Raw genomic sequence first — 7,126 nt, 5'->3', positions numbered from 1 at the left:
CACAGTGGTGACCAGGTGGTCCAGTGTCCCTTTAAAAGATGCTCTCTGCTCCATCTTCCCCTGAAGCTGTGCTGTGTTCTGTTATTTCCTGGAAAGAACACTCAGTCTTGTAAACTTGAGAAACATTGCCATGTTTCATTTCACCAAGATAGTGAGTCTTCAGGTGGTCACATGAAATTTAATCTGGAGGAGAATAAAAATCTCTCCAATGCATTTTATGTCTGGTGTGTAAGGAAGTCAGAACGTGCACATTTTTTCCTGAGCCTTCACCATCTGTGTGTTGTGAACATAATCTAAGAGGAGAAATCAGGGCAAAGTTACAAGGCTTTTCCTCAAAGTAAATTTTTCTGTCGCAGGTGGTCTGACGACTCTATTTCCAGCACTGTGAAATCATCTAGTTTTTTCCTGAAGCCACCCAACCAACCTTTTATCCTGTTAATGTGTACTTTCAACTTTATTAACAAGAATGACTTATACCAAATAAAGTTTTTCGAAAGCAGAAAAATCAATGACTTTCCTTCACTCTGACTCTTGGAGGTTGAAAACAAATGGAGCCTGATTAATCATGTTCCTACCGCATGTATTTCTTGGAAAGCTAGGCAGGGGTGTGTGAACTTTAAAAATGGTTATTAAGAAGAGCTAGTGCACGTTTTCATCTGCATACATAATTTATGCTAATGGCATATATTTTCCATGGTTATGAACAAAAATCTAGCACGTTGAATTGTGTTAGTGGATAGATAAAATCAAGACATTGTGTCCAGGGCATTTTCCTCTCCTGCAATTTCAAGTTTGTAATAGAAAATCCAGAATGACTGAACAATGACTATAAATGTGTGCTACACGGCAGAGATAACTGCTTTTGCACTTTGTCTGTTATTTGCTAGCATAATCTTCTCTCGATGTGAATTTCTTCCCAAATGACTTCCAAATCAGTATTTAAAGTCACCATTTACAACTCACCATAAGCTCCCACTCCACTGCAATCAGGCAATATTAGAACACTTTATGCACCGGCATTTCTCAAATTCTGTGTGGAGAGAAAGAAGTCTTTTTCCACCCAATGCATCAGTGACCAATCATCTTGGAAAAGATAACAAAAGTGAATTGTTATAGAGATGAAATTTAAAAGATACAAAATAGGGACTTCCCTGGTTGGTCCAATGGTTGAGACTTCATTTTCCGATGCTGGAGATGTGGGTTTGATTCATGGTCGGGGAGGGAGCTGAGATCTCACATGCCTCATGGGCAAAACACCAAAAACCATAAAAAACAGAAGCAATATTGTAGCAAAATTCAATAAAGACTTTAAAAACAGTCCACATAAAAAAAGTCTTCTAAAAAAAAGGTACAAAATATAATCCTCAGAGATTTGTTTTGATGTTTAAACAGACATAAAATTACTCTGTCCGATTACTGCAAAAGTTCTTACAATTACTTCCAATTCCTATATTTATCTCACTGCAGGTCAGTGACAAATATTTCAGGAGGGGCTCAAAGCCCTATTTTGAGAAGCACTGCCCTAGATAATGACTGATAAAAGAACACGTGTGTCTTTCAAGGTCTACTCTGTTGGGCGATGCTTAGCAAGTTAGTAAAAATGTCCCCATCTTTATCTAAACCATGAAAGCTTATAGGAGCTGTTAATTTGCCCTTGACTCTATTTCTGATGAGCTAGCTGAGATCAGAAAGCCACTAGGTTCAGGATTTTTTTTCCCAAGTCATGTTTGGATAACCATATGAGGATGTGAATGCATTTCTTTGAGATCTTGTTAAAGAAGCAGAATTTAGGGGGAAAAAAAGCTTCCTGAGACTGGGTGTTCTCCAAGTATAAGTCGTTGTTGTTGTTTACTCGCTAAGTCGTGTTCAACTTTTTGTGACTCCCATGGGCTGTAGCCTACCAACCTTCTCTATCCATGGGATGTCCCAGGCAAGAATACTGGAGTGGGTTGCCATTTTCATCTTTCTGAAGCTCCTCTGGAGAAGGAAATGGCAACCCACTCCAGTATTCTTGTCTGGGACATCCCATAGACAGAGGAGCCTGGCGGTCACAGAAGGCTCAGATACAACTTAGTGACTAAACAATAACACACAGGATGTGATAGGAGCAGGGAGGTGAGCACAGTTCCTATTCTTCTGGGGGGACTGGCAAGCATTAGTGAGATGATACATGTCATTTGCCCTTGAAGAGGGAGCCTGCTTCTCTAGCAGATGTGCTAAAGCACAGCATGGCCCTGACCTGGCCCTCTGATGCCAGCGCCCCTGGCGTCTTTTTCCTTCCTAAATGAATGCCTCAGTTAGGTGAGAGAGTAAAGATTACATTTCACTCTTGGCTACAAAAATCATAAAAACAGCCTTTTAAAAGGCTTCTGAGGAATTCAGCACTACAATGGACTGCATCTGATGCTGGGGTGAGAATCTAAACTTGGTGCAAAAGGTTGAAAGAAAAAGTGTGCAGCCAAATCCACCCTGGGGGGGGCGGGGGGAAACTGTCTCCTTCAAATTATTAGAAATCAGGCCCTTGAAGTTCAAAAGACATGATTTACTTTTTCCTTTATTGTTCTGTACATTTAAAGTGATGCCTTTCTTCTCCTTCTGGCATTTGGGGAAAAGTCCTTGGGAAGGCAAATGAACAGATAAAAGGATTCTCTCAGCCTCTTTCTCTCCAGTCTCAGAAATGAATTTGCCTGAACTGGATACTCAAGTGATGTGATTTCACTCACTTCACTTGCAAAATATAAAGCAAGTAATTGAAAACATTTAAAGAATTTAAAGCAAAAAATAAGACAAAAATATATATTAATACCATGAACCAAGATACAAACCAAAGGGAACCATGAAACACATAAGTCATATGAAGTCATATAAAAGGAAATACAACAGATATCAGCATATGAACACATTTAAATACACAGTATATTCACATATGCATAAACAGAAAATCCACTCTATGTAAATCCATGGCTGATTAATGTCAATGTATGGCAAAAACCACTACAATATTGTAAAGTAATTAGCCTGCAAATAATTAAAATAAATGGGGAAAAAAAAAACACAAAGTGTTAACAGTGCCTTTATCTGTGGAATATAAACAGAAAGAAAAATAGAAGAGCATTCATTTTTAACTGTATCTAGTATCATATTATCTGAGTTTAAAAGCATGGCTTACATCTTCAGGTTAAGTAATTATTTAAAGTATGAACACTTAGTGTAAGCTTTTCAATAGTTCTGCATTTGTTGTCAGTGCATCTTTGCTCTTTGTTTTTGTTTTAGAAATATTGCTTTATTAGAGAAACTCACTTCCAAATTACTTTTATGTGTTTTAAAAACTCTCAAAGATAATCTAAGAAGGATGTTCTGTCCCTCACGTTCATATACGTGGGTAGAGGTGGAATATGAAAGATTAACCATTTAACCAAAAGAAAAGGGAATATGCATGAAATTTTATTAAGTTCCTTACCTGCCTCCAGCAATTCAGTGAAAGTGGGGGAGCCAGAAAAACTAGATAAAAACTAAAATTAAATTTTTCACTGCAAATCTGATTATAATTGAGTAGAGACCTAATATACATATATATCTACCTAAACAAACTTTTCAAACGATATCGGAAAAACAAATGTAAATAGATGAAAACATTTATGTAAAAGACAACCTCACAGACTTGTGAAAAATGTAAACCTAACTTTATACTATTTAAAAAAGAATATTTAAAAACAAGGGAAACAAATGGATTTGTATTAGACAGATGAGTATTACATTTGAAAATAAAGGTGAACAGTTTAATGATATAAATGAAGTAATTTATTGGAAAGAGATCAATTGAAATGAGAAACTATTTATTGTCATAAACTTTTAGCAATGAATAATATAACCTCAAAGTAAATAAAGCAATTTTTTAAATTTTATTTTAAAAAATTCACAGCAAAATTCAATGTCTTGATTTCATTTTTCTTCCCAAAAAAAAAAAAAATTCCCAGAAGTATGTTTCTATCATGACATTTGCATGCTATTTGTATATTTATACCCTGGAATGTTTTGTCGTTTCCGCCTTTGGTTCTTAAATGTGTGTAGCCTTATATCCTCCCCCTGTGTTTTCCTCAGAAATAGGTGAATGGATTCTTACTGGATCACTTGAAAACAGCTGAGGCTCTCCCTATAGATAACCAGACCCTATTCAATCTGACCAGTCCCAGGACTTCCCTGGAGGTCCAGTGGTTACGACTCTGCTCTTGCAATGCAAGGGGCACAGGTTCGATCCCTGGTCAGGGAATTAAAATCCCACATGCTGCAGAGTGAGGCCAGAAAAAAAACAGGTTCTGTTCACATTTGACTGGCCCTAAGGGAGGAGATGGACCTGGGGCCCATGGGAACCCCTGTAACAGCCTCACTTTTGGCCTGTGCCTTGGGCTCTGCCTGATATGGCAGGGCCTCCTTCCTGGTGCAGGAATCGTCTCACACTATCTTGGACTTTTTACACAAGCTATCAAACTTTGCCACAGAAAGGAGTCTCTTTGAGAGCCATTCTCTAGAGTCATTGCTGTGGCTTTAGCTAGTTCTGTGATCATCTGCAGTCAGAGTCCTCAGACCCAACTCATAATAACAAATGAAAATGAATCAAAGTACAAGGCAAAACTTCACAGAATTTAAAAATCATACAGAATTTAGAGGGGACATTTTTAAGCCTTTTATTGGAGGACATGAAAGATCTAGGGGAAAAAAAGAAAATATTTTATATATGGAAAGACACACCATATTCCTATATGCAGAAAGTCAATATCCTTAATCAATTATTGTTCTTCTAAAACATAATCTATTCTTTTAATGCAACTCCTGTCATATTTCCAGCTATTTTGGGGGGGGGATGGGGATGGGAATGGGGGTGGAGGCGAAAATGTAAGAAGGTTGGATACAAAAGTTTTTTTAAAGCAAAAAAAATATGGCATTTTCTCGAAGCAACAAAAAGACAGTATTGTAGAGCAATTATCCTTCGATTAAAAATAAATGAATTTTTAAAAAGTAAAAAAATAGAAAATTTAAAGGAATTTAGAAAGTTTTCATAAACAAATATAAATTTAAAATATAAAATAAAATTAAGGGTAAGGCCAGCAATATAATAGTAATAAAAAAAAAAGATTTCAAGAGAAAAGGCACTGAATGGAACAAGGTGATATTAATTTTCTAAGATAAACTTGGAAATGAAGATGTAATATTTATGACTCTTTGAATTAAATAAAATCATTTTCATGTTTTACTCTCCTGAAGATTACTCTCCATCTTGACTAGAGTTGTGGATGTCTCTCAAATTCCCATTATGGGAACACGCGTAAGACTTGATACCTCAGATGACTAATTATAACCCATGTGCATGTGTGACTCTTATCAATTTATATCCAAGTGTTGAAGAGGACTTTTATTTCCCCCTCCAGATAATGACAACAGGTGTCAAAGTATATACTTTTTTTTTGAAATGTGATTGCCCTGTCATTGTTGTTTAGTTGCTAAGTCGTGTCCAACTTCTTTGAGATCCCATAGACTTTAGCCCTCTCCTCTGTCAATGGGATTCCTCAGCAAGAACACTAGATTGGGTTGTCATCTCCTTCTCCAGGGGATCTTCTGGACCCAGGGATTGAACCTGCATCTCCTGCATTGGCAGGTGGATTCTTTACCACTGAGCCACCTGGGAAGCCTCAAGATTGCCCTAGATGGAATCAATCAATCAATTTTTGAATAGTGTAAGCCAGGCTTCACATCCTTTGTGTTATTTTTCTGAATAGGAAGAAAGACGGTAATAAGGAAGAATTGTTAGGTCCACGGTTCATTTCCAATGAGGTGACACTGTTGGATAGTTATATCAGAATACCACTGAGATGAGTCAGAAGGAATCAAAGAAAGAAACAAAGAATCATGTTAGATTCATGTTGGGGGTGGACAGGGGATGGAGGCAGCTGGATTGTCTTGCAGAAGACATACATTTCTTTCAGGAATTGCCACAAACATAATCCTCTTTTACATCATTGAAACATATTCAGACCTTAGTTATTGCAGATATATTTTGCAACAGTAGCAGAAACTGCTACAGGAAATAAAAACCTTGAAAAGAGAATTTAAAAAGCCATATCTAGGTTAGGTGAGCATTTCATTTTCAGCACAAAAAAAATCCAGAACAGTGAAAGAAGCCTGCTGGCTTTTTCATCTTTTTTTTCTACCGCATTGATTCAAGCATCTCTGAGAGTTATTTCAAGAACTATTTTCACACATTCACTGATTTTTGTTTCTTTTTTTAAGCTTTCTGGAAGCAAAATCCAAGCTGTCAGTTGCAGCCATGGAGATAAACAGAGATCTGAAAGCTATCATTTTGAAGTCTTCTTCTCTTTTAACTATTCGTAATAGGATGAAGCTACCCTGGCTGCCTAAGAGGTCACCTGGAGAGTTTTTCAAAAACCCCAGATGCTCAGAAAACATTCAAGGCCAATTAAATCTGAACCTTTGAGGTGTGCATGAGGCATGGTAGGAGCAGACACCTCCTGGTAGCAACATTCACTTGGGACCCAGATTCGAGGATATTTTCTAGGTCATCTTAATAAGCCCTTCTGCTGGAATAGTTTTCACTTCTCTCACAAATATTATCTCATTTAATCCTCACCACAAGCTCTGCAGTAGGTCATACTCCCCAGTTTTACAAATGAGGAGATTAAAGTTCAAATGAACTTGTAAGCATCAGACTCAAGCGTGTAACCCAGTGACCTAAATCTAAGGGAAAACTAAATCTTCCTGACCTTTCCCTGGTGACTTTATTCTCACGATCCTGGCCCCCCAGGTGGCTCAGCGTTAAAGAATCCTCCTGCATGCCAGAGGCTCGAGTTTGATCCTGAGGTCAGGAAGATCCCCTGGAGAAGGCAATGGCAACCCACTCTCATATTGTTGCCTGGAAAATCCCATGGACAGAGAAGCCTGGAGGGTTACAGTCCATGGAGTCGCAAGAGTCAGATATGACTTAGCAACTAAACCACCACCACCACACACATTGTTGGTGGGAATGTAATACAGTGCAGTTGCTTTAAAAACCAAGTGAGGCAGTTCTTCAAATGGTTAAATACAGAGTTCTAGGGACATTCCTGGCGGTCCG

Source organism: Cervus elaphus, chromosome 13 (assembly GCF_910594005.1).
Source record: "Cervus elaphus chromosome 13, mCerEla1.1, whole genome shotgun sequence".
NCBI classification, from domain to species: domain Eukaryota; kingdom Metazoa; phylum Chordata; class Mammalia; order Artiodactyla; family Cervidae; genus Cervus; species Cervus elaphus.
The sequence above is the reverse complement of the archived record's forward strand: the minus strand, read 5'-3'. Positions refer to the sequence as shown.